Source organism: Hyaena hyaena, unplaced genomic scaffold (assembly GCF_003009895.1).
Source record: "Hyaena hyaena isolate Hyena2069 unplaced genomic scaffold, ASM300989v1 scaffold_118, whole genome shotgun sequence".
In the NCBI taxonomy this organism is placed as follows: Eukaryota; Metazoa; Chordata; class Mammalia; order Carnivora; family Hyaenidae; genus Hyaena; species Hyaena hyaena.
Window position 1 is genome coordinate 385,010 of NW_024080751.1, and position 21,146 is coordinate 406,155.

The 21,146-nt window shown below is 60.3% G+C and overlaps 1 protein-coding gene across 1 annotated transcript in view; it reads left to right on the forward strand.

Moving 5' to 3' along the window:
• Window positions 1-4,963: 4,963 nt before the first annotated feature.
• Window positions 4,964-21,146, forward strand: part of ZBTB46 (zinc finger and BTB domain containing 46) — a 62,771-nt gene continuing 46,588 nt past the window's right edge. Inside the window, exon 1 of the mRNA XM_039237067.1 lies at window positions 4,964-5,006. The gene's annotated coding sequence lies outside the window, so the exon portion shown is untranslated. The remainder of the gene's footprint in view (window positions 5,007-21,146) is intronic.

The window sequence follows — 21,146 nt, forward strand, 5'->3', positions numbered from 1 at the left end:
GAGCCAGGTGTCCCTTTCACCTGCCGGGACTATCTGCGGCAATCGCCAGCCTTTGCAACGTGAGCCTCAGTGGCTGTGGCCCTAGGGAGCAGCTGTGCTCCTCCGGTGGAGACGGAGGCCCCCGGCCCCCTTGCCCTGCTCCAGAGCTGAGTGCCTGGCTCCCCGAGGCTGGGTTTCCAGAGCCCGCCCGAGATGGAATTACAGCCCCGAGCCCGCGCCCGCGGCGGGTAGTGCTGCCTCCCGGCTCAGCCAGGCAGGGACCGGCTCAGAGACGGATTTTGCCATGTGCCCCCGGAGAGCAAGGGCTGCAGAACCCCCACGTGGGGTGGGTGGGAATCAGGGAAGCATCCCTGGAGGCCAGGACGCCACCACAGGGGTGGCGGGAGGGACAGGGGATGGGAGGTAAACGGAGGAGGAAGACAAGGATGAAGGAGTGGACCCACAGAGGCGGCCAGGGGGCCGGACGCCGGCGCAGGGCGCTGCGGGGGTAACGCAGGAAGGAGCGCGGCGCCACCCCTCCCAGCTCGGGCTGGCTTTGGATAGCCGGGACCCCGGCGCTAGGCCCACCTGGGCCTGTGGAAGGCTGGCGGCCCCCGCAGACGGGCCTGGCGGGGGAGAGAGGCAAAGTGCCCCCTGACCGCCGGCCGCCAGGCCAGGGCAAAGCCGGTGGTCAGGCTGAGCCGCCCCCAGACCCTCAGGGGCCGGGCCCCAGCACTGCCCACCTCCCCTGGGGCTGCCCGGCCACGCCCTGGCTTCCGTCCCGCCCCTGCGCTGGCCTGGCCACGCAGCTGGCACTCAGGGTGGTGGCTCTGCTCTGTCTCCTCGCTCGCTTCTGCTCCATTCTCTTCCCGCCCTTTCCCCCCCCCGTCTGCCAGGCCCTCGGCCCCCAGACGCCTCTCCAGCTCTGCCTCTGTTCGCTGACACCCGCTCCCTCCGGGGACGCAGCAGGTGCGGGCCGACCTCGCTCCTGGAGGGCAGGTCTCGAAGCACAGCCCCTGTGCTGGGGCCCGAGGGTGCTGGTGGGAGCTGGGGCTCAGGACGGAAGGGTGCCGGCAGTTGGCAGCGGCGCTTTGGAAGGACGGGTGGGGGTGGGCGCTTGGAACGGAGACGGGGCGGCAGTTGGCGGTGGCAGCTGGACGGGCAGTTGGGGCTTGGCAGGGGCGCCGGCCCGGAGGACAGCTGGGGCGGGGCAGCCGTGGGGTTGGCAGGTAGCCCCTGGCCCCGAGCGACTCTGGAGGGTGGGCTTGGGGAGGCCCGGCGGGGGAGCAGGGCCAGCTGGCCGCAGCGGCTGAGCCCGCAGCAGGGCTGGGTGGCGCTCCCGCAGGGCAGGCCCCGGCGACGGCGACGACGTGCGGGGGGCGGGGCCTCAGGCCCGCCCTGCCCTCGGCCTCGCTCCCTCCTGGTCAGGTCCGGCTCCCAGCAGGGGCCTGGAGAGGGCAGGGGCAGGCTCTGGGCAGGCCCCTGGGAGGGGGCAGGACGCCCAGGGCTGTTGCCATGGGGACGGCGGAGCAACACCGCTGGCTGGAGAATAAACAGACAAGTTCTCTGACGAGCGACTGCTATGAAGTCAGCTCAGAAAACGCAGCTGGGGGAGGACGGGGTGCGGGTGCTGCTGAAGGCCCGGGCAGGGGCTGCACAGGGCACTGGGGAGGGGGTGCCAAGGGACATTTGCGGCCCCTCCTGTCCCCCCCCCAAAGCTCCTGCTAGGCTCTGCCTCAGAGCAAACCTGCAGGGAGCGGACCCTGCCAGCCTCTCTGCCCTCCTGAGGCCACACAGTGGGGGCGGAGGACAGGGAGGGGCAGGCTAGCCCCTGGTGCAGGGGGCAGCGCCAGGGCCTCGGGGGGACTCTGCCAGCCACACGGCTCATCGAGCTGAGGCTGTCCTTCAAAGGTCTGGGGGAAGGGGCAGCATGTTTTGGGGGCTGCTGTCAGCAAGCACGTCGTGGCCCTCGAGCCTCCTGGCCCCCCGGACTGTCACAAACCTTGACGTGTCTCTTGGGCAGCCTCCTGACAAGCTCGCACATGCGGCCAGGGGTGAATTTCCACAATGACCAGCTTGCAATGACCAGTGAGTGCAGAGCCTCAGCCACCCATTTCCTTTTTTTTTAAAGTTTATCTATTTATTTTTTGAAAGGATGGAGCAGAGACAGGAGAATCCCAAGCAGGTCCTGAGCTGTCAGCACAGAGCCTGATGTGGGGCTGGAACCCACAAACTGTGGGATAGTGACCTGAGCCCAAACCGAGTTGGACGCTTAACTGACTGACCCGCCCCGGCACCCCTCGACCATCTATTTCCTCATCTGTCTTGCCTACCACTTAGCTAGGGCAGGGGCCACGTTCGGCTCGCCACGGTATTCTCAGGCACCGTGGCCCCTGTGCCCTCTCAGACACCCGTCTGCGAGACACTGACCCCGGACACTTGGTCCCTGGTCAAGAAGTGCTGCTGAGGTCACACCCTGGTCCTCACCTGTTCCCAGAGCTGCTTCCAGGGTGAAGCTGCCCTCAGAGAGGCCACCTCTTCACAGACGGTGAGAGGCCGGCTGACTAGCAGGTAGTAGGCTCCTCCCAGAGTCTGTGCCAAGCCTCAGCGCTGGGGGCAGGGCACATTATCTGCATGAATGTCCAGGGATCCAAGCAAGAGAGGAGGCTTTGCAACCCAGCCTGGCATCTGCCTTCTGCGAATCCAATCCTGGTAGCAGCTTAGCCAGTGCTGGGCATTGATGAATGTGGGGTTCCTGGGGCCATGCTCCCCATCAAAGCAGATGCATCAATGTGGCTCTGGGGAGTCCAGCTACATGATCCCCCTTTCTCTCCCAGCTCTGCTGAGAGGCCACAGCTGCTGCTGTTGGGTCTTTTCTTTGTTTCTTTTTTTGTAAATACTAAAGGAGTTATTAGCTCACAGAATGATAACCATCTGGAGGTAGTTGAGCTTCAGGTATGGCTTGATCAAGCATCTCTGGGACTGTTCTCTGTTCTGCTTTTTTTGGTGTTATCAGTTTCCTCTTCAGGCTTCTTGCCCTTCTGTTGGTTCTTGGAGCAGAAAAGATGGGACTCTCAGTCCCCAGTCCCTGGCAGGAATGCAGGAGGCAGGTAACCTTGATGTAGGGTAGGGGAACGGTGTGGGGGGGGGAGTCAGTCCTAGGGCCCCCAGGGACTTATTCCAGAACTCAGCAAGGCTGTTCTCTTTGGAGAGTGTCTGGGGGACTGAGACATCTTGGGCGAGACAGGGGTCTTTCAGGGGTCTTTTCCACCCTTTTCCACCGTGGGCTACACGGGTGTTCTGGGCAGGCAGGTGGGGGCGCTGCCGCAGGGAGGAGGCAGGTGACCCGCCCGACTCCCCTGGGTGCCTAGAGACGGCCTCTTCCCAGGGCAGCTGTGTCCAACCCTCACTTCCTGGCCGAGGGAAAAGTGCCTGTAGCTCCAGAGCGGGGGGGGGGAATGTGGCTGCGAGGGGGCTCCAAGGGCCGGGTAGGGAGCGGGCTCCGGAGCCGGGCGGCGGTGCCAGGCCCGCGCGGGGGTGTCTGCGCAGCCATCTCCGGGCGCCGGCCAGAGGCGAGGGAGTGTCCGGGCCTTTCTTCGCTGGCGGCCAGACCGCGGCTCGCCCCCGTTCACTCGCGGAGACTCCCCGCCGCAGCGCAGTGAATGCCGCTCACTCATCCCGAGAAAGCGTCCGTGACGGCCGCCGCCCCCCGCCGCCCGCGGAATTCCGCGGGGCCCGGCCCGCAGGGAGGCGGGGCGCGCACGGCCCGGCCGTGCTCGGCTCCCCCGCGCGGCGGGCCGGCCCCGGGCTCGCCTCCCGCCACCGCCGCGCGCGCGAGGGGAAGCGGGGCGGCCTCTGCCCCGCACGCGCCGGCCGGGAGTGCGGGGCCACGCTTCCGCCGCGGCCCGCCCAAAGGCTGCGCGACTGCGGGGGCGCGAAGGGAGGCGCGGGCCGGTCTCGGGCCGCACGGCTCCAGGGCGTGGGGGGGGGGGGCGTGGGGGGGCCGGGGCCGAGGCAGCTTGTCTCCCGCCCCTGCGCCGGGGGCCGCACACGCACGGGACTCACGACGCGGCGGAAGGACCCTCGCGCGCAGCCGCCGGGGTCCCAAGTTGGCCAAACGCAAGCCCCGGGGGCAGGCGCCGTCGCGTGGCCCGCGCCCCAAGGCGGCCCCCTCCCGGGGCGTGCGGGGGTCCCCCGACGGCGCGAGCGCGCGCCGCCCGGGCCGTCTCCAGCCGCGCGCCCCGGCGCCGCCCCGCGCGAGGGCCGCCCCGCCGCCGAGCCGGCGGGGAAGTCGCGAAGTTTGCGAGACGCGCGCGGCGAGACCGCGCATCGGGTCGTGGGGACCGCCTGTGGCCCGGGGACCCGCGCGTCCCCGAGGAAGAGGGAGCGCCGGGCAGGAAGCGGCGGGGGCACCTTCGCCCCCGAACCTCGCCTCCCTCAGCGGTGCTGGGCCCGCCGCTCAGCCTCCGCGGGCACCCGCACCGACGCTCCGAGACCCCCACGCCGCGCCGCCCCCGCCCCCCGCCAACCCAGGGGAGGGGGCTTCCCACAATGCCCAGCGAGCTCCAGCCTGCACTTCCGCTGTCCGGCCGCCCACGGGGCGGGCGGGGTGGGGGCCGGAGGAACCGACCCCCGCCGCGGCCCCCTCCCGCCCCGCGGCGCCCGAGCCCCGGGCCCAGCGAGGGGCGGGGCCGGCGGCCGGGCCGGCGGGGGCGGGGCCCGGGGCGGTGGCCGCGGCCCGGGCGCCGCGCGGGCCAATCAGCAGCGGCCGGGCGCGCGCCGGGGGGCGGGGTCAGGGTCCGCGGGCGGGGCGCGCGCGCGGGCGGCGGGGGCCGCGGGGTTGGAGCGGGCGCGGGGGCGCGCGCCGGCCTGACGGACGGACGGACGGACAGACGGACGGAGCAGCCGAGGCGAGCGCGCAGCTCGGACCCGCCCGGACGCAGCGCTCGCCCGGCGGCGGCGGCGATCACCGGCGCCGGTCCGGCGGCCGCGGCGCCCGCCCTCGCCCGCGCCCCATGGGGTCACAGGTAAGCGGCGCCGGCTCATTGTCCGCGCGGCCGGGCCAGCGCATCACGGCCGGGCCCGGCCGGGGCCGCTGCGAGGCCAGGCAGCTCGGAGCCGGGGCGCGCCCCCGCCGCCTGCTGCCCCGCGCCCCACTGCGCCCCGCCCCGCGGGGGCGCCCTCCTGGCGGCGATCGGCGCGCCCCGGCTGCGGCTTCGGGGGCGGCGGCGGCGACCCAGCCCGGCCCCCGCCGATCCTGAAGCTCGGGTGGCTCGGGGCGGGGCGGGCGGGGGCGGTGCGGGGTCCCCGCGGGGCTGCGCGCGGAGGCGGCGGCGGCGGCGGGGCTGCCCGGCGCCCCTAGCCCTCCGCGTCTCCTGCCGCTGCCGCCGCGATCCCTCCCCCGTCACCTCCAAAAGGGGAATTTTCCAGCTGGTAATTTCTGCTGCGTCAACGCCCGGCCCCAGGAGGCAGTCCAGGGGCGTCCTGGCGCCCCCCGCCCGCGCCGTCCCGCGCGCCCCCCGCCCGCGCCTCCGAGCCGCACCCGGACCCGCCCGCGCCGAGTTTGCCAAGAGTCGGAACTGCGGGAGGTGGGGGCAGGCGGGTCCCTGCGCCCCAGCAGGCCCGGGGGTCATTGTCTCCCCCTGACGCCGGGCACTGGCCTTGTCTCCATTTTAATTGCTGGATGAACCAGGGCGCAGGGGCCTCCGGGCCGGGCGGCCGGAGGAGCGCGGGGGAGCCGGGGCGCGCGGAGGGAGCGGGTCCGCCGCGAGCCGTGTCTTTGTTTCTCCGTAAATAGACATGTCAGTTTCACGGGGTAGCGCGAGTCCCTGGCTGACAACTCAGTCCGGTGGCAAGTGGGGAATTTGCTGCGCCCGGAGGGGGGCGGTGGCCAGTTGGGGCTCCCCTGGCCCCGGTAACAAATTAGTGATTTGTAGGTGTAGCGGACCACGCACAATAGGGTCGGGCCAGGAGCCTGGGCACCAGCCGAAAGGGGTGGAGAACATGTTTTCTAACACCGAGGAAATATAAACAAAAGAAAGTTTGACGGAGATTCACAGCGAATTTCCCCGGGCTGTCGTGCTGCGGTCTCGGCGACGCGTCCGCAGAGGGTTTCCGCGGCACGGTTGTCACCAGCATTGTTTAAAGAAATGCTAATTAGGCGACGCGCGTTGCCGACCGCTGGGCCAGGGCACCTGTGCACGGAGTGCTCGCGGGCAGCTCAGTCGGGTCAGTTGTAGAATTTTTCCTGTCGGATTTATTACCAAAGCTAACTTTCCGTGTGGGTAACAGACTTGTGGATTCAGTGTGTGGCCGGCCGCTCGCTGCCTCTGCACGGCAATATTTCCGCGCTGCGAGAATGGAAAATAGCTTGTTCTTCAAAAGAAATTTAGAGGAGGGCTTTTCACGTGAATAATGAAGTAAACAGTAGTATTTTAACCTGCTAGAACCCTTCCATTGGGTTTATTTTGTGACGGTTTTAGATATTTTGCACTGAAAACTTTGGGGTGCCTTGTTATTCCAGAAAGGATTAAGTGAGTGATAGGCGTGTGTAGGCAGAAGTCACTGAGATTTAAGCCCTGTGTCCTCTCTGGAGTTAGCCAGCATCGTCATATCCTTTACTGAAGGAAGGACCGGGGTAGTTGTGGGTGTTCTTTACTCACTTGGGGCCTTTCCTGGAGGCCAGCCTCAGGGGACAGCATTTTATTAAGCCTCTTGACATCATCCTGGATATAAGAATTTTTGTTTCGATGAGATCATTTCTGATCAGGTTTACCTGTTTCCGCTTCGAAAATGCCTTGTTCCTGTGCTCAGACCCCAGAGTACGTCCACTTTCTGATGCTCAGGCTGATGGCTGCCTACAGGGGTACCCACCCTCTTTGATGGTGTGTGTCCCCCCTCAGTGATCCCGGCCCGGTGACACCCGTGCTCCTCCAGTGCGCGTTAGCACGGAACGGGTAAAGCCAAACCCTGGAAAGGGCAAGCTCACTCCTGGCTTAGAGGAACTACTTAGGCCTGACACCCTTTCACTGTCAGACGGGGTGTTATTTACAAACACATTACACAAAATTAAGTTTTATCAAGTGAACTTTCCAACGTTGTCCGTATGTGGGGCTTTTCAAATTAAGAGAAATTGGGCCACTCTGTCCCTGTGGTATGTGTTTCTGGGACAGCGTGTGGCCCTCTTGCTTTGTTCTCCACCAGAGGTCTCGAACCAGCCTCCGTGCTGAGACCCACTTAGTGCGCGGTGTTTAGGAGAGCACCACAGCCTGGGAGCCTGAGCTACTTCCTTACTTTGCTGACGCGTCCTGTGCCCAGGCGCCTTCTTGGCTGCTGTGTGAAGGTGAGGGGAGGGTTCTAGAAGCCACTATTCCTCCCGGCCTCCCTCACGTCTTCTATCACAGCACCTGCCACGGCAGTCCCGTTCTGGGAGCTTTGTATCCTTCCTCACCCGTGTTCTCATAAAAATATGGGCTTTTGGGGCACTGGGGTGGCTCAGCCTGTTCAGCGTCCGACTTCGGCTCAGGTCATGATCTCACGGTGAATGGGTCCGAGCCCCGCGTCGGGCTCTGTGCTGACAGCTCGGAGCCTGGAGCTGCTTCTGATTCTGTGTCTCCCTCGCTCTCTGCCCCTCCCCCACTCATGCTCCGTCTCTCCTCTCTCGCTCTCTCTCAAATAAATAAACATTAAAAAAATATATAGGCTTTTTATTTCCTCTGACCTAACATATTTCACCTTAAAGTCTGTTGAGCGATGGCACATTGTCGAGAATTCCCCTGTGTATCGGCCCCCTCCCCTGAAAAAAGAATCTTGTTGCTACAGGTTTGCTTTAATGGGCTGACTGCTAAGAATAAGCGGATGATTAAAAATCTCTATTGAGGCCGCAGGACTGATTTAAGTGTTTGAAATACTGTGTCATCCTGATTGTGGTTCTGATGTCCTCTGCCCCCAGCTCGGGCTGTACACGGCCTGCGCGGCTGGGGCCTCACACCACGAGCTCAGGGAAGGTTCCCCTCTTTTCTCCATTCCAGCCAAACACCTGGCATCTTACATACGCAGGCCCAGGCTTTCTGTTCTGGTTTGCTGGTGAGGGCAGAATGTGGCCTCTGATGTGATTTGTAGATGAAAAAGTCATGGAAAACAGAAATAACCTTTCCTAACAAACTAGAAAGTTGTTCTGTTAAAGGGCAAAGAGAAGCCAGGCCAGTTAAATTTGATCCTAGTATGATTTATGCAAAGTTTTCTGTTAAATTTGTTATCAACAATGCTATTTAAGTAGTATTCAGATTTAAAAATTACTGAGTATTTCTAAACATCATTATTTGGACTTAATCGCTAAGCTAGATATTTTAGACTAGAAAATGAGAAATAACATTCGCATGGTTTTGAACAGCACTTACAGAGCCTGGTGTGTTGACAGGTGTGCTTTTGAGTCACGTTAGAGAGACACTCCAAAGTTTCTTCTTTTTCTAATGTTTGCTTATTGATTGACTGAGAGAGAGAGAGACGGAGGGGGGGGGGTGGGAGGGCAGAGAGAGAGGGAGACAGAATCCCAAGCAGGCTCCAGACTCCGAGCTGTCAGCACACAGCCCGACGCGGGGCTCGAATTCACAAATCTGTGAGATCAAGACCCGAGCCGAAGCCAGGAATCTGGCGCTGGACTGACTGAGCCTCCCCGGCGCCCCTCCCCCAGGGTTTCCTACTCGTGACAGCTCCCGGGGGCTCCCAAGGGCCGGCTCACTTCTGCAGAGAGTGGGCCATCTGTTGGGACGAGCCAGGCGTTCCTCAGACAGAAGAACCGGTAATGGTGTAGGTGACAGAGGGCAGTGAGAGCCCCAGAGGCCTGAGGGAGGACAGAGTGCAGGCCACTTGGTGGGAAAGGGGGCATCTGAATCCCTAAAGGCGGCTGGAGGAGGGAAAGGCGTCCACGTGGACCCCTACCCCATTGGGTGCTGGGCCCCTGGGCCCAGTACTCTTGGAGACAATTCTTGTGTGACTTTGCAGAGAGGGGTCTCTGGTGAGAGAGCAGGACCGGGCGGCTCTGGGGGTGACTGGCAGCAGAGGCGGCCCCAGACCCCCCTTCCACGGCGGCGCGTAGGCCGCTCTGTCTTTTGGAAGCGCTACGTGAAGCGGTCCCTTGCCCCCGTCGCCGCTCGCTCAAGCGACCAGGTGCCCGTCTGCCTCTGTCTCTCAGCGGAGAGGCGTTTCGTTTGCCCACAAAACTAGGAAGATCCACATGTGTGTGGGAATAATTGCTTTTTAAATTTTTAAAATATTTTTATTTATCTGTGTGTGTGTGAGAGAGAGAGAGAGAGAGAGAGACAGTGTGAGCAGGGGAGGGGCAGAGAGAGAGAGAGGGAGACACAGAATCTGAAACAGGCTCTGAGCTGTCAGCACAGAGCCCGACGTGGGGCTCAAATCCATGAACTGTGAGATCATGACCTGAGCCGAAGTCGGACGCTTAACCGACTGAGCGCCCCCCGCTGTGCCCCAATAATTGCTTTTTTAAATGGCCTTATTTATAAAGAATTTGGACAGCAGCGCTACTCATGTGGGTCCCGGCCGTCTCTAATCTGAGGCTGTGCCTCAGAAAGAGAGGTGTTGTGCCCGTCGCGGAGGCCTCACCCGTCGCTGGCTGGCACAGGTGTGTGCAAGGTCCCATGTCACCTTCTTCTTTCTCTGCAGCAAGGGGGAGGCACCTGTGTCTTGGGCCATGTACGGAGCTGCCTCCATGAAAGATGGACACACCTGGGCCCCCGGCTAATGGGACTTTGGGCAAGTCACCTCCTTAGTCCACGTGGGCCACCTGGTAGGTGGAGGGCCTGACCTGTGCTCTTCCGTCCGCCCCGCTGGGAACGTTCGGTCATGCCGAGGTGCCTGGGGTGTGGAGGGCGGAATGATTGCCGACCCTCAGTTGGGCAGGAGAGCACGAAGTCGGCCACATTGACCCGCCCGCCCTGCTTGGCCCTGGCTTCTGGGGCGTGGAGAGGCAGATGCAGGCAGATAGGCTTTCTAGAGACACACGCGCACAGTCCACTAACCAGCCTGCCTGGCAGAGAGACAGCTGTGAAGGGAGCAGAGCGCTCTCATGGCACCCAGAGCTGTTCGTGCAGAGGGAGGAAGCCACCGGGGGGCGGGGTGTGGGGGCACCGCTGTGAGGGTGACCCAGAGCAACCAGGGGGGAGCGGGGAGAGCGCCTCTGGGCACGTGTGCTGTGACCCCTGAACCCTCCTCTGTGGTCTTCTCGTCTTGGTATGGCCCTAATTGAATCTTTTTATTATTATTATTATTATTTTAAAAGTTTACTTATTTATTTTGAGAGAGAGAGAGAGAGAGGGAGCGCGAGCCAGGGGAGGGACAGAGAGAATCCCAAGCAGACTCTGCACTGTCAGCACAGAGCCCGATGCGGGGCTCGAACCCAAGAACTGTGAGATCACGATCTGAGCTGGAATCAAATGTTGGACGCTCAACTGACTGAGCCACCCAGGCGCCCCTGGCCCTATTTGTTTTTTTTTTTTGTTTGTTTTGTTTTTTTAAATATTTTTTTATTTATTTCTAGGAGAGAGAGACAGCGTGAGCAGGGGAGGGTCAGAGAGAGAGAGAGAGACACAGACTGTGAAACAGGCTCCAGGCTCTGAGCTGGCAGTCAGCACAGAGCCCGACGCGGGGCTCGAACCCACACACCGCGAGATCATGACCCAAGCGAAAGTCGGACGCTTAACCGACTAAGCCACCCAGGCGCCCCTGGCCCTATTTGAATCTTAAAAACATTTATTTTCTTTTCTCATCCCATCCCGTTTAAAGTTGTAAAACTTATTTCTTTTTTTTCTTTAATATTTATTTTTGAGAGAGAGAGGGAGACAGTGTGAGCAGGGGAGGGGCAGAGAGAGGGAGACACAGAATCTGAAGCAGCTCCAGGCTCTGAGCTGCCAGCACAGAGCCTGACATGGGGCTCAAACCCGCATACTGTGACCTGAGCTTACGTCGGACGCTTAACCGACTGAGCCCCCAGGCGCCCCAAAGTAGTAAAGCTTCTGAGCGGCATTCTCCTTTTATTGCAGAAGCTCTAAGTCAGCTTAGGAAATTTTGAGAGAAGCAGAAATTATTCAGCTTCGTTTAGAGACGGAGAACACGCCGGTGCAGAAGAGGCGGCTGGCCCGGGGTCACCCGCAGTGTCCCAGGGCACACAGGCCCTCCCCACACGGCCCACCCGCAGCAGGCCTGGCTGTTCGGCCCGTGCCCCGCAAGGAGGCCGCCCACACCTTGTCGGATCGGATGCTCCCCTTCCCAGCGGGTCTGATGCTCAGACCCACCCCGCGTGCCCTCGTGGCCCAGGGAGGGGTCTGGCGCTGTGCCCCCCAGGCCCTGGGGGTTGGGTGTCTCTGGCCTTCGTGTTTCTCCACGTGTGTGCAGGGAGGTTGGCACCGCCCCGCGTTTCCCAGACCGCACGTTTGGGTCCAGGCCTGGGGCCTCGAGGCCGTGGGTCCGGGGAGCCGGCACCCGTGTTGCTGTCCGGCCGGCGGAGTCCCGGTGTAGAGGCTGTGCGTTCCCGTCTGGCAGCCTGAGCTCCTCGGCCCCGTGGGTCACCTTCTGCCGCCTCTGCGCAGGCGAGGCCCCTCCGCAGACCGCGGGGTATTTGCAGGGCGTCGGGACCCCGAGGAGTTGGCCGGGCGCCCCCTTCCCTCCCACGGCCCTGCCCTCCGGGCCAGGGGCTGGTGTGAGCACTTTGCTTTCCCTGTGTGGCTGAGACATTAGAGGTGGCACTTTTCCTGTGCGACCTTCTTAGATGAGAGAGTTGGGGAGCGAGTGCGTGCGGCCGGCTGCCGAGTTTTCTGTCACAGCGGAGAGGTGCCCGTCCTGAGATGGAAGCGACCACCATCTGGGACTCTTCTCTGTGAAGGGAGCCTGAGGAGTGAGACCCGTAAGGGCACGCGGGCGGCGCTGGACAAGGCCCTCGTCTGCAGCGAGGGGAACACGTCTGAGCCACTCAGTTCACTCTCGCAGCTCGGTGATTCCGCTCAGCGTTGCGTTATTAGAGCGCTCTCGCGGGTCACAGATCGCCTTCCTGGTTCTGCTCTGGTCATACCTGAGTGACTCCAGAAGTGGAAGTTTCCAGGCCTTTCTACGGGCATGTGGTGGTTTTCCGTCGCCTGTGGTGATATACAAACACGTTTCTATATCATTTCATTGCTTTTATTTCATTTTGTGTGAAGACTTTTTTTCCTCCAACTTCAGAGTCGTTTGAGAACCTCTCAGAGCTCCTTAGCAGACGCTCTGTGCCCTGGGGCAGCAACCGCATCTGTGACTGGCTGAGCTGGGAGGCTGAACAAAGTGGTTTTTAACACTGGGTGCGCTTGACTTTCTCATTTTTTTCTCCTGTTGGCAGAATGAGACGAGAACGAGGAGTGGAAAGGTGACACTGTCTTTGGACGTCCCTTTGAGTTAAAGTTGGTGTAACAGGGCACCTGGCTGGCTCTGTTGGAAAAGCATTTGACTCTTTACCGTGGGGTCGTGAGTTCGAGCCCCATGTTGGGTGTAGAGACTACTTAAATGAATAAATAAACCTAAAACAAAAAAAGAGAAAAGTTGGTGTAACACTTGCCCATTGAACTTGGTTGGACAATGTAGTGAATATTTGAGGAGCGACACGTGGTCTTCTGAACTTGCTGGAGTCTCCCCTCTGCTCTGGCTTCTGGACTGCTCTTGCTACTTTGCTTTCTTCAGTGTGGCGGAGACCCGAGCGGCCTTGCTGGATGGAGCACGGGGCGGCTGGCCAGGTTGTCCGCAGTACTGTGGAGTTTTCCCAGCGGAGAGCCATGAGCGTCTCCAAGGTGTGCGTGTGCACTCGGGCCCGAGGAGCAGGGTGGAAAGGTCAGCACCGAGAAGCGCGCCTTCACTGTGTCAAGCACAGAGGTCGGGTGCTCGGTCAAAGGCCACATGTGTTTCTCTCTCTTCTCCGAGGTGACCTGTAGGCATCCGTCCTTGCGAAGGCAGAGAGGACAGCACCGTCACGGCGGCATCCTGGTGCACTGCCAGATGTGCTCAAGATCATTCACGGTCATCTTACTTTTCACTTAAGCTGATCTTTGTCTTGTCTTAAGCAAGAATATCCATGACGTCATGTTTGATGTCTTGGTTACCCTTCTTGGGCGCATGCTGACATGAGCCTGTGTCTCTCAGCGCAGACGAGACTCGCCCGGGAGCTGCCTCGGCGCTGCTGTGCTGTGCGGACCGCCCCCGGGGGTCCACCCTTCCCTGCACAGCTGCCTCCTGCGCGGCCCAGGTACCACACGTCGCTTGTCACTCAGAGGGGCGCGTACTGTGCTCTCCCCTGTCTCCGCCCACAGCCCACGGGAAAGTCCAGCACTCCCACCTGGGCGCAGAGACAAGGGCCGCCGAGCTGTCGCATGGCCACCCCTGCCTGGGTGCTGGATCCTGAACACCAGCACCTTCGCCCCATGGCTTTTCGTGAAGGGTGAACTGTATCAGTGGTTCTGACTCTGGAGCCCCAGGACAGCCTCAGAAACATGCGTCTCCCAGTCCGCTGTGCCCTGCTGCTTGGTGGGGGGGCCGGTGCGCAGGGCTGACCGGAGGTGCAGATCCACCCACGCCCATCCCCCGCGGCCCCCGTGGTCCTCTGGGGAGCAGGCGTGTGCATTAGGGAGCTCTGGGAGGAGCTCCCGGGGGCCGTCGTGACAAAGCCCGTGGGCCTGGCGTCTGAATGATGGCGCCCGACATCATGTGCTCAGGGCTGTGCTCTCGGCAGAGGCTGCGGGGAGGGTCCGGCTGCTGGCGCCTGTCGCAGCCCTGGGTGCCCCCGGCCCCCGGTGCGCACCTGCAGCCTCTTCTGCGTGTTCTCGTGCCCTCCTCCCGTGTGTCGAGATCTCCTTTTGTTTTGTTTTACTTATTTTCTGTTAAAATTTTTGTAATGTTTATTTATTTTTGAGGCACAGAGAGAATAAGCTGGGGAGGGGCAGGGAGAGGGGGACAGAGGATCCGGAGCAGGTTCTGAGCTGTCAGCACAGAGCCTGACGTGGGGATGGAACTCACAAATGGTGAGATCATGACCTGAGCCAAAGTCAAATGCTTAACTGACTGAGTCCCTTAAAATTTTTTTTTAATTTAAGTAATCTGTACACCCAGCGTGAGACTTGAACTCAGGACCCCGAGACCCAGAGTCGGACGGCCCTCCAACTGAGCCAGCTGGCTGCCCCTAGATTTCTTTATTCTTTTTTAAAAATTTTAATGTTTTTTTTTAATTAAAAAAAATGGCTTATTTATTTTCGAGAGAGAGAGTGTGTGTGGGGAGGGGGAGAGTCAGAGAGAGGAGACACAGAATCCGAAGCAGCTCCAGACTCCGAGCTGTCAGCACAGAGCCGGACGCAGGGATTGGACCCACAAACTGTGAGATCATGACCTGAGCCGAAGTCAGACACTTAACCAACTGGGCCCCCAGACGCCCTGGGATTTCCTTGTTCTTAAAAGGACACCAGTTATGTTGAATCAGGGTTTGCTGTGATGCCCTCACTTAACTAGATTACATCTGCAAAGACCCTGTTTCCAAACGAGGTCATGATCACAGGACTGGGGTTGGACCTATCGTGCGGGACGTGATTTACTGTTTTCTTTGCCTTCAGTCCGGCATTACTGAGGGTTCTCCCATCGCCAGGCATCGCTTCTCCCAGCTGCTGGTCCCTGGGTGGCACAGCAGAGGTGGCCCGTGCGGCGCACCTGCGCTCAGCCCTGTGCCTGCGGCGTGCAGGGCTGCCGGGAGCCAGCAAGGCCCTTGCTTTGCTGACGTGTGTGTCCTGCAGGGGAAGTGACAAAGCACAGATGGATGGGCCCCTGGGACGCAGATGGCGACCCCTTCCTGGAGAGGTGCCGCAGGGCCGGGGGAGGCTCCCGGGACCAGGCGTGGGTGGTGGTGAGTAGGCCGGGGCGAGGGGTTCTCAGCCGGGGCAGTGGGCGTGGTCGCTGTTGCCGCTGCAGAGAAGATGCCGGATGCACGCGTGCCCAGCTGTCCCACCAGGTCGGAGCCAGGCAGCAGGTGAGGCTGGGGGCGCTGTGTCAGGACGCGTTTGGCCCTTCCCGTAAGAGGCACCGGAAGGTGCAGGAGCAGCTGTTGAAATGCCGTCTTTGAAACTGAGGAAACTCTCTTGTGCTGAAGGAGACGTGGAGCTGAGCGCATCGGCGAATCCAAGGCGCGGGCCTGCGGCGCTCACTGTGAAGTAGCCGTGAGAGCAGGCGTGTTCTGGGGACGCGGATGAGGCTGTGTGGTTTTCTGTCCGCACTCACAAAGGTGTGGTCCCTGGGCCGCTGACCGTCGGTTAGGTCACCTAACCAGCCAGTTGGGCCACTGGGGGAGGTCGCTGCTGGCACTTCCGTCCACACTCACGGTCCCCCGTGAGTAACCACCCGGAGCCCCGGCCTGCGGGCCCCACCCCAGACTGGCGTCTCTCCGCGCCTGCGTCGTGGGATCACTTATTCTCCCGAAACTACGAGCTGAGCCGTCCTGCCACAGCCTGATTCTTACTGACCTGGGACGTTCGCGAACACGCACAGAAATGGCGAAAGCGTCCCCGTCGCGCAGCTACACTGGTTCCGAACCCCCCCCCCGCCCCGTTTCACTGGCTTCCCTCAGTCTCCTGCTCTGGGCCGCAGGCCGGGCAGAGCCTGCGGACTCTGTTTCCTTGTACGAGCTCTGCTGTGCAGCCACTGGGCCGGCCTGGGCTCCGTGTCCCCCTCGGGCCGTCGTGTTCTCACCGTCAGGTTTGATTGCACTTGTGGTGGTGCCTCGGAGGTCTCCTTACATTTACCTTATACTGTTTAGTTGTTGAAAATTGGAGCTGTTGGTGCCGTGTGCTGTGGCTGCTTGCACCCTGTGACCTTAAGGAGCCCTGCGCTGGCCCCCGGGGGTCTGAGACCAGGCAGGAGGGGCTGTGTGTGTGGTGCGGAGCGTCTGCAGGAATGACGTCCACATCAGAGGGCTCAACTTGTCGTTTTTTATTTTATTATTTTTTAATTTTTTAATGTTTTATTTATTTCTGAGAGAGAGAGACGGTGTGAGCAGGGCAGGGTCAGAGAGAGAGGGAGTCACAGAATCTGAAGCAGCTCCAGGCTCCGAGCTGTCAGCACAGAGCCCGACGTGGGGCTCGAACCCACGAACCACAAGATCATGACCTGAGTCGAAGCTGGATGCTCAACCGACTGAGCCACCCGGGTACCCCTGGTGTCTGCTTTTAAAGATATGTGTGCTTTTGGGACACCTAAATTTGGAATTTTCCTGTTAGTGAGAAAGTTCCTTGCCAAGGCCGTGTCAGTGGGTCGGTACCAGAGCCTCAGTTTGTTATTTGCAGGCCTTTCCTTTTGAATGTTTTAACGTGTGCTCCCAGTTTGTTTGGAGCCATGCACTGTTTTTGCCTTAGTTTTCTTCCCAGATAAATGGTGTCCCTGCAGCCACCACTGGATGTGATGAGTAGGAGCTGGACCTGCAGAGCAGCGGGGGCAGCCAAGGCCCCGGGCGGGCTTGGTCCTCGAACTCGGGTCTCATGAAGAGAACACGGGGACTTGGGCGAAGCCGGGAGCACACGGGGCATGTTCATCCATCACTGCTCCAGCGCTGCTTCCTGAGTCCTGTGAAGACGGGAAGGCCACAGCTCGGGTCCGGTGTCCTCTGTCCTGTGACACCACCAGGCCCGGAGTCTGACAGGGCCTGGGGACAGCAGCCGGCTCGCCCCTCGTGCCCGCAGGCCAGCGTCTGTGTCTGGTCACCCTTGTCATCCTGCTCAAGGTCGTGGTGACAGAAGTCACTTAGCCGCTGCCCTCTGTCCTGGACCAACAGCCGGTGAAAGGTGTCCCCGCGTGTAAGGGAACCGGCGAGGTGGTGGCACGCGCCATCCCCTCTGTGCGGGCGCAGAGGGAAGCCCTAGTGGGGAAGGTGACTGGCCCGCTGCCCACTGAGGGATTTCCTTTTGTTTCTGTGAAGTCAGGCTCGAGGTCCCAGGACTTTGGCAGCCACTCTGCGCCAGGCGGTCAGGGGCCGACGGTGGGAGGGAGAAGTGTGTGTTCGCCTCTGGGGGGGCGGGGGACCCTGTTCCGTGGCACTTGGAAGGCCCTAGAGGAGCCCGTGGGTCACATCGGCTCTGGGAGCCACGGAGGCTGCCCTCCTCAGTCCTGGTGGAAGGGTGGGAGTCCAGCCTGGGCCCCGGCTTGGCGCTCCCAGCCCGCAGCGGGGGCGGGGGGGGGCAGACGGAAGCAAGCATTTCTCTTGTATTTATGCTCCGTTGCCCCCACGACGCTGATTGGGAATGGTGTCATCCTGCCCCATGGACGCGTCCGGGCTTCGAGTTTTATAAATAAGCACCTTGCTGCGGAGGGAGAGAGGGGGTCTGAGCAAGTGTCTTATGTCCACGTTCCCAGCTGTCACTTCTTCCCATTAATTTATTTGTTGTAAACTTGCGAGCACCAATATAAACAACATTTTATTGTTCCTCTGAGTTGGGTCTTGTTCAGATTTTTTTTTCTTTTTTTTTTTAAATATTTTTATTTATTTTTAGGAGAGAGAGAGGGACAGCGTGAGCAGGGGAGGGTCAGAGAGAGAGGGAGTCACAGACACTGAAACAGGCCCCAGGCTCCGAGCTGGCAGTCAGCACAGAGCCCGACGTGGGGCTCGAACCCACGAACCGCGAGATCATGACCCAAGCGAAAGTCGGACGCTTAACCGACTAAGCCACCCAGGCGCCCCTGGTCTTGTTCAGATTTAATGTCATATTTTCCTCGGCTGTTTGCTGGTTGTTGGGCTATTATAATAGCGCTAGCAACATCTTTGAGTGAATAGCATTTGGGGTCATTTCTTTGGGGTAGAATTTCCCACAAGTAGAATTACTGGCCAAAGACATGTGTTTCGTCGCCATGCACCACATGCTGTGTTCCGGAAGGACCCATGGCCCACTGTTCTCTGGTTCACGTGACCACCGTTGGGTTTTTATGACTTCATGTTAATTTTTTCAGCTTCATTCATGCAGATTTTTTCTTTGAAATCTTTTCTCAGAGTCTAGTACTTTTCACTCGGTTTCTTCTAGGCTTTGCCCAGACACGTTTACGGTTTTTTTGTTTTTTTTTTTTTTAATTTTTTTTTAATGTTTTTATTTATTTCTAGGAGAGAGAGAGAGACAGCGTGAGCAGGGGAGGGTCAGAGAGAGAGGGAGTCACAGACTGAAACAGGCTCCAGGCTCTGAGCTGGCAGTCAGCACAGAGCCCGACGCGGGGCTCGAACCCACGAACCGCGAGATCATGACCCAAGCGAAAGTCGGACGCTAAACCGACTAAGCCACCCAGGCGCCCCAAACGTTTACGGTTTTAACGTTAAGTCACAGGACGAACTTTGAGGCTGGCTGTGGGGCTCGGCCGGCACCCCGGCCGAGACCTTCCTTCCCGTGGTCATCGGGCCTGGGGACAGGAACCTGGGCCAGATTTGGTGATGAAGGTAGATGACGGCCTGTGTGGCACAGACCCTCGTTCCCGAGGGCTTTGTCATACAGGGGTGCCCAGCACCCCAGCAAGCGTGCACCGGCCCCCCTGACCCCGTGCTGGTGTAGTTCCTGCTATGAGCGCAGGACCCCTCCCTGCCGGCTGCCCAGACAGACAACACCAGACAGACCACAGTGCGCCGTGGTCACCGCCAGCAGGGCAGGCCTGGAGAACCCCTTGTGTCCCCGCCGCTTCCCCCAGAGCACCAAGTGGCCCCCGGTTAGTTCCCCTCGAGACCCAGGTCTTTCCTTGCGAATCGGGAGTTTCATTTCTTAAAGTGCCTTGGGGCTGGTCCCAGCCCAGCACTTTACAGAGGGGCTTTCCCTGGGAGAGGCCCTGCCTCCCTTACGTGCAGAGAGCGGGGACAGGGTGCCCAGAGCCTGCCTGGGGAAGAGGAACCAGCCCTCCCGCAGGGCTGCCTGCCCAGCCGGCAGCTGGCCCTGGCTCCTGGTGGGTCCAGGCGGCCCCGTGCTGGTGCCCACTGCTGGCAGGGGCTGCACTCAGGTGGGCTCCGCTGGCCGCTGCGGGGGTGCCGGGGACCTGTGTGGTCCCTGTTGCCGCCTCCGGAACGGGCTGTGTGGCTGGCATCCCCGTGAGTTGGGGCAGCTGAGTGATCCCGGGGCAGAGGGCAGGCAGTGGCGGTTGGGGTGTCTCGGGCCCCAGCTGCAGCTGCTCACCTGGCCTGCTTCCTGCTCTGGCGATGACTCTTCACCCAGCAGCTGTCTGTTTGTCCTTCAGTCCGTCATTTATTCAGCATGGAATGAGCGCTTACCTGGGTTCTGTGCTGGCTGCAGAAGCGAGTGCGGTACCGGACACGTGTCAGGTTAGCGCCGCGGTTTTGTTGGACACGAGGCGGCGCGGGGTCTAGGTCCTGTGGGGGCCGTGCCGTCCGCTACCAGCCGCAGAAGTTAACGGGCACGCGGTGGCGAAGGGTGCTTCTGTCTTGCTCTGGTGACCCCGGCCCAGCGGTTCATAAGCTGGACGGGAGTTGCATGCAGCACCTTTTTATTAAGTCTGTTGATTTATTTTGAGAGAGAGAGAGAGAGAGAGAGAGAGAGAGAGAGAGAAAGCGTATGGGGGAGGGGCAGAGAGAGAGGGAGAGAGAATCCCAAACAGGCTCCACGCTGTCCGCACAGAGCCTGACTCGGGGGCTCGAACTCAGGAACCGTACGACCATGACCTGAGCTGAAATTAAGAGCCGGGCGGTCCCCTGCCAGAGCCGCCAGGCGCCCCGCACGCGGCGCCTTCTGTGGACAAGAGGCGGCTCCTCTTGTTTTAAAGTCCTACCACTGGTACGAGACCCGCTGTGTGAAGATGCGGCCTCCTACTTGGTGTGAACAAACGTTGCAAAATGTTTTTAAATGTTTAAAACTGATGTATCTGGTTCAGGGGTAGGTGGGCGTTGTCCGAATGTTTCTTACAACTCTTCCGTAAGTTGGAAAGTGTTTCAAAATAAAAAGTTGAAAGCCTCCAAACGAATGGTTTCATCCTGGTGCAGGAGGTCATTACGTCATTTCTTGTCTGGAGTCCCCGATGGCTGGGCGTGCAGGTAACATTTCAAGTCACCGCGCGTCTTGGGTTTAAAATTCACAGAAGTAGGGGCGCCTGGGTGGCTTAGTCGGTTAAGCGTCCGACTTTCGCTTGGGTCATGATCTCGCGGTTCGTGGGTTCGAGCCCCACGTCGGGCTCTGTGCTGACAGCTCAGAGCCTGGGGCCTGTTTCAGAGTCTGTGACTCCCTCTCTCTCTGACCCTCCCCTGCTCACGCTGTCTCTCTCTCTCTCCTAGAAATAAATAAAAATATTTAAAAAAAAAAGTTTTAAAATTCACAGAAGTAGTCTTCCCGCCTTGTTTGGCTTTCTTTTTAAGAACAAAAGTTTAGGGGTGTGTAGGGGGCTCAGTAGGTTGGCCCTTGGTTTTGGCTCAGGTCATGATCTCAGGGTTTGTGGGATGGAACTCCGAGTCAGGCTCTGTGCTGACAGTGCGGGATTCTCTGTCTCTCCCTGTCTCTCTGCCCCTCCCCTGCTCATGCTGTCACTCTCTCTCCAAAAAAAAAAAAAAAAAAAAGTTGATGTGTGGCTATTCCTAGGACTTTTGTAACAAAGAATCACAAACTGGGGGCTTAAAACAACAGGAAAGTGTCCTCCACCCGCAGCGGGGCCAGCGCTGCCCTCAGGTGTCTCTGAGGCTCCACGGGAGGGTCCGTCTTCCCCTGCGGCTCTCAGGGCTGCAGGCCCTGCATGGGCCGTGGCCCCATGGCTCTGTCTCTGCCTTCAAACGGTCTTCTCTGTGTCTGTGTCTAGATTGTCCTTTTTATAATGATACCATTGGGTTATGACCTCATCTTAGTTAAATCTGCAAAGACCCTATTTCCAAATAAGGTCACATTCACAGGTACTGGGGTTGGGGCTTCAACATGGCTTTTTTTGGGACACGACTCACCCACACGGTGCGTGGCTGCGTCCACCGCCTGGTTTTGCTGTGAGCTGTGATTGATGGGGAACATCAGAGCCCAGCCCCGTCACACACATGCTGTCACGTCTGGAGCCACGTCTCCTGGGCACCGGTGGCTTGGAGCTGGGGTGCCGTGGGGTGTCATGGGGTGTGTGGCTGGTTGGCAGCGGCCCCGCCATCCACCTTC